The sequence below is a fragment of the Zingiber officinale genome, chromosome 9B (genome assembly GCF_018446385.1).
Source record: "Zingiber officinale cultivar Zhangliang chromosome 9B, Zo_v1.1, whole genome shotgun sequence".
NCBI lineage: Eukaryota > Viridiplantae > Streptophyta > Magnoliopsida > Zingiberales > Zingiberaceae > Zingiber > Zingiber officinale.
The window spans coordinates 83,808,973-83,814,882 of NC_056003.1; the positions used below are offsets into that span (position 1 = coordinate 83,808,973).

The 5,910-nt window shown below is 36.0% G+C and overlaps 1 long non-coding RNA gene across 1 annotated transcript; it reads right to left on the reverse strand.

Annotated features, from left to right (window-relative positions):
* Nucleotides 1-2,491: 2,491 nt before the first annotated feature.
* Nucleotides 2,492-5,152, reverse strand: LOC122025423. The gene is made up of 4 exons (XR_006123706.1): nucleotides 4,136-5,152; nucleotides 3,742-4,045; nucleotides 3,327-3,426; nucleotides 2,492-2,680 (listed from the first exon to the last, which is right to left on the reverse strand). It is a non-coding gene; the product is annotated as an uncharacterized LOC122025423 (long non-coding RNA).
* Nucleotides 5,153-5,910: the final 758 nt, after the last annotated feature.

The window sequence follows — 5,910 nt, forward strand, 5'->3', positions numbered from 1 at the left end:
AGAGAATATGTGATGAAGCAGCTATCCAAGATCAACTCATATGCGACCAATTAGAAAATGAATTAGATATTTGAATTAAGTCGTTGAATCTTATATTTTGATACGTTTTTGAATAATTATGATATTATTTAAGACAAACTTGTTGGATGAATGTCATTTTGGATTGAACTTATTGGATTAAGTCATTTTGGATTGAATCTTATATTTTTATGCACTGTGTCTATCAATGCTTTAATTCTTTGTTCAATTTCAAGATGTGATTGAACTTTTCCATTTTCATTTTGTAACATTAGACAAGTGTATTTTTCTACCCTAAAATGCTTTAATGAATCTTGGACTTCTACAGAAGGTAATTTTCAGAAAAATATTTATTAAAATTTCATAATATCTACTCATATTGATCACTACTATCTCTTTTATCGTTCTAAATATTCTTTTACATTGATAATTAGGTTTTTTAATATTGTCTGATTTCCACTTATTTTCATTTGGTTTGGTTTATTATAGAATGATTTACACTGGATTTGAACATGTAACAAAATAGTGTCTGATATTAGCATTTTTGTTTTGACTTGTCTTGATGTCTTAAACTTTTGCTTTTATTGCACAGAAGAATGGTAGTTTCTATCAGTTTTCCATGTTGAGCCTACATCTAAACTCTCTTGTATACTGCATGATCCTTTCAACTTCATATATATTTTCTTTGTACTAGTTGACCAGGCTGTGGAAACATTTGCTGAACAACTTGATGCTGGCCACAAAGATTCTTGTTCTTGGAGAGGAAATTGCTGCGCTGACAGTTTGGTGCAATTTCCTCCCATGCTTCCATCAACAATAATTGGTGGTTATAAAGACCGTTGTGATGGCCTTTTGCAGTTTCCCTAACTTCCAGTGGTAGCTTCATCTGCTATTGAGACTATGAGGCTCACCAGGAGCTCAAAGATTGATCACATGTTAGCTCAACCTAGTGGTTTTTTTTCTGGGGAGTTAGGTTGTAAAGATGATAACAATACAAGCAGAAAGTATTTTGTATTTAAAATTAATTCTTCCATTTGTTCCCCTTACGTTCACATACATAATAATCTCTGTTGTTGTAATTTATATCCATACATAGGTTTCGTTATGTTTGTGCTTTTCTTATATGCTAATCTCACTAGAATTCTCTCCAAATGCCATTATACGTACCTGCTATTTAATTTGTGTGACATTCTGTACATTGATCAATTTCTCTCTACTTGGACTAAAGTAGAGTCAAGCACTTGAGCTCATCAATTTTCTTGTCTACTGTCTCTACTATGCCTTTTCAAATGAAAATCATGATTTTGCTTCTGATTTATTAGTGATGAACCACTGAGTGTAGCAATTTGTGCTTGTTTCGTTTTTCAGAAATCAATAGTGAGGATTTTTCTAGCACAACTCCAGGTTGCTGATCTCTGTATTAAGAAGCAATTTAAAAAGTTTTGGATATGAAAAAACAAGATGACACTTGATTCTTAAATACTATCATCCATAATATCCATATAAGATAATGCTTAAATATAAATAAACATAATTTTTCTAGTAGTTTTTATTAAAAAGGACATTTTATTTTAAAATCAAATAAATTAAAATACTTTGATTTTATATTTTATATTATAACAATTAACTAAATAGTAAATTAATTTAGTTAGAGAAATATTTAGGATTGAACTAGGGGTAATACAGTAAATGTGCAAGTAGGTTATATATTAAAACCTTCCAAACAAACAAGTTTTTATTACATTACTTATGACTGAACCAAACAACATTAGGTTATGTTTTATTCCCTATAACCTTAGTTATGTGATTACTTGGTAATCACATAACCAAGGTTATACCTGATAACTTGAACCAAACGCACCCTTAATGTGTTTTCTTCTACTCCGTATTATGTTTGCATGTTATGCTTACTAGCCACTAATCCTACTTCATATGGATGTCTTACCTTACATAGAGGAATGTTCTTACTAGGTTCATAGACTCATGATGCTTACGTTGCAGGTGAGGGAGACACCTCCCATGATATGATGGCACTACAAGAAAAAAGCTAATAGACAACGCTTTTAAAGCGTTGTCTTTGTGCCTGAAAAAGCGTTGTTAAAGGCACTGTTGTTAAAAGTCTGCTCAACGACAACGCTTTTACAGCGTTATCGTTTGTAGCGAAGACAACGCTTTAAAAGCGTTGTGTATTTTTTACAAAAATATCATCTTTGCAACGTTTTAAAAGCGTTGTTGTTTTTCGCAAAGACAACACTTGTGCAACGCTTTAAAAGCGTTGTCTTTTTAAAATAAAATTAAAAAAAATCTATTTACAAAATCTTTTTTTTTATATTTACAAAATTATTAATTTTCTTTTACCATGTCTAGATTTGAATTTGACATATAAAATAACATTAATTAGCTCAACTAATGATTTCAAACTCGTACCAAAATAATAGAATTCAATTACAAAGTATTAGTATTTACAGGAGAATTCAACTATACACAAAGACTAAATAGTTCTGTTTCAAAGTAGATAGTGACATTCGAATTTAAAACAAAAAAAGCACAAAATAGCTAGTCGGCCTCGAAGACAACGATCTGCATGCTTACTTCTATTAGATATACTGATAAAAAAGAATTGTCGGCTTGAGACTAGGACAAAACACCTACCATTGTATATCTGCCACAGAAAATAATACCATCAGTATTATGCAAAAGAAATTCACTCTTAAAGTTGAAAACAAAGGTCACAGTTCACACCATACAGCAATGAGAAAATTTGGATAGACAGAAAAAAGAAATAGATCTTTGGCAGGTAAATTAGTGCGTAAGAAAAAAGGCAACCAAAGCCACACATGATTCTATACATAGAACCTAGAATGATATCTTAGATTGATTTTATATTTTACTGGCTACATTTTTTTAACAGGCATATTAATGCTATAAATCACATAGATATATTTTTCTCGCATTACTGAAATTCCTTCTCATTGTCAAATGTTTGACAAGATAATAAGTAGTCATCGTCTACTGAAAAAGCAATACTAAGATACATCTAAGGGGAAAAAAGTATCGAAGTATCGGAAAATCCTAATAAGATTTACAAGCATGGTTTGAAATCTCAGAAATTTCATTCTGAGATGTCCACTCATAACTTTATATTAGCTCAGTGGGCATTGTCCACTCATAACTCTCATCAAAAGCCATTGAAAATAACAAATGGAAAGACATATGAAAAGAAAGATAATCTGCTGAAAATTGCACAAGTGACGTGGAAGTTTGTCTAATGAAAACAAAAAACAGAAGTATTTGGAAAGGAAACTCACATCCAAAATTGTATCTGCTCCAAATTCCTGTCTCCACTAAAGCATATCTGCCTACATAAGAGTTGCTTTCTCACGATCAAATTTTCTAGCTTTCAGAAACCTGCAACATGTAAAAGCTCACCCATAATCATTGTGGAAGTGCTGGAGACAGTAGCTACCAAGAGAAAATTCAAGTTACAGATACAAATGAATATGCTCATAAAATGAAGCACAAATTGCATTAAACCAAAAAAAAAAAGATTCCAGTTGGTTTGATATGTATTTTACAAGGCCATTAGTGGAAATACTCATAGGTCGTTTACTTCATTGTGATAAAATCCGCAGTTAAGCATACAGATCCACACATAAGGTTTTCAAAATAAACACTATAGCAAATAGCAAAAGATTACACATCTCTCCTCTTCCAAACTTCTACCTGAGCAGCATGTGATAGTCGTCATGTTTATCAGGCAATAAGTCCCTAGAAATTAGCCCCTTGCGGAATGTGTATACTTCGTGCTCCTCTTCCAAATCCCTATCATTCTCGATTGAAACAGAAGAAGTCCTATTAACATCTCTCCTCTTCCCTCGCTTCTTGAGAGAATGTGTGAACTTAGAAGAAGCACTCAGTGCCTTTTTCTTTAAAGCTCCAATACTTAATCTTCGTCTTTCATCCTTAGAGTTCTCCGCATCGGATCTTCTTTCTTTTCGATCTTCCCAACTATGAGACACCTCAAGCCCTTTGACACAACAAAGTCAAATAATATAAAACTCCAGCATCAGTTCGTAATACCAAAGAAATGGATTGACCTGAGCTAGAGAAACCATACCGTATCAAGCTAGTGAATGGAATGTTGGCTGTATCAAGCTTTGGAACATTGAAACCTTTTCTTGTTGCCATCCCCTGTGCAAGCCCTCCAAATGAGCTTGATTTAGAGTCACCAAACAACTTCGGTTGAGGCGAGAGGCAATTAATGGAATTGGCTCCAACCTCACCTTCTGTTTTTGAGCTCACACCCACCGTTTGGTTTCTAGGGTTCCATGAAAGCCCCAAATTTCCATTCTCTACCAAGAAAGCTAGTAACGATCTAGAGCCAAAATCTTCAGTCGAAGAGCTTGACAATAGGGTTCTCAAGCTTGGATTTGAAACTGGGGCGACGAGGAGGTACTGCACGGCCACCTGCTGGAGGTCGAACTAGGGCTTCTTGGGCTTGAGGACGAGGATGATGACGAGAGCGACGGTGACGGCGACGGCGAGGAGGGCGAGGAAGGTGAGGAGTAGGAAGAGGCAGCAGCAGCAACCCTTGAAGGAGGCGGCGGAGGAAGAGGAGGAAGGGGTGGCGATGGGCGTGCCGAGGCAGTGGCGCTGCCTTCGAGGGTCGGGCGGAGGGTGTGGGCGCTGGTGGTGGTCGTCGTTGGGAAGGTTGTTGGGCGTCGTCATCGCCGGCGAAATCCACCACCGCACTTCCCGATTCCTGAGGGGTATGTGCGACAGTGAAGAGAAGAAAGAGCTGCCGGCCGGTGGTGAGGAAGAAGAGATGGCCGGCGGTGGGAGGTCGCGTGCCCTAGCCGCGCGAGAGGAGATGTCGTGAACAGAAAGGAATCACCAACACTGTATCGTCGCATGGGTAAAAGGAAACGAAGTTTTCTCCTCCTTTAATCTGGGTCGTCCATATTGTGATGAAGATGGATGAAGATCCAGCCGTCAGATCTTGAGATAAGTGGTCCAGATCACTTAAGATTGAGATGATAACTTGACAGTAGACAACGCTTTTTAAAAATCGTTGTCGTAGACACTAAAAAAAAGGCTAATAGACAACGCTTTTTACGAAGCGTTGTCTTTGACTCATAAAAATCACTAATAGACAACGGTTTTAAGAAAAGCGTTGTCTATTAATAAGAAAATAATGAAATAGACAACGCTTTTCACTAAAAGCGTTGTTAAAATAGACAACGCTTTTTAAAAAAAGCGTTGTCGTTTAAGTGTTGTAAAATCCCAATTTTCTTGTAGTGTGGAAGATATATGGACAGAGTAAATGAGGAGGCGGGATGGCCGCATGACATACTATCCGAATGTCTTAGGAGTGTTGTGAAGACATGCATTTGCTTCTTTATGAGTCCTTTCTTTATTTTTATGAGGAGTTGTATTGGTGCTTTCCTATTCCTTTTTGTTAAACTCCTTTGGTTGTAATGCTACTGCTTACGTTGGGTACAGTGGTCCATTTTTGATGGGATTTCAATTATGGTTCCTTTATAGCAAAGGTTTAGAGGGTTGTCCTAGTTTGAACATTGGTCTAGGGGCTGATCCAGAGGGGAAACTCTAGTGGAATACACAACCCTTTTGCTAGGAGTGATTTCCATCAAGTCTAGGTCAGTATAATCTCACTAGTATATATATGCCCTCGCACTAGTATACAACTATACAACATATAACATTAGTGACCTATAAGTATAAGCCTAAGTATATAACCATACTATAAAACAAATTCATGAACATAAGCTATAGACCTAAATAATAACAAGTGTCTATTTGGATACTCAATATCTTACACCATAGTATGAAATAACAACCACAGGTTTAGCAAGATGCTCAATATCTTATTCT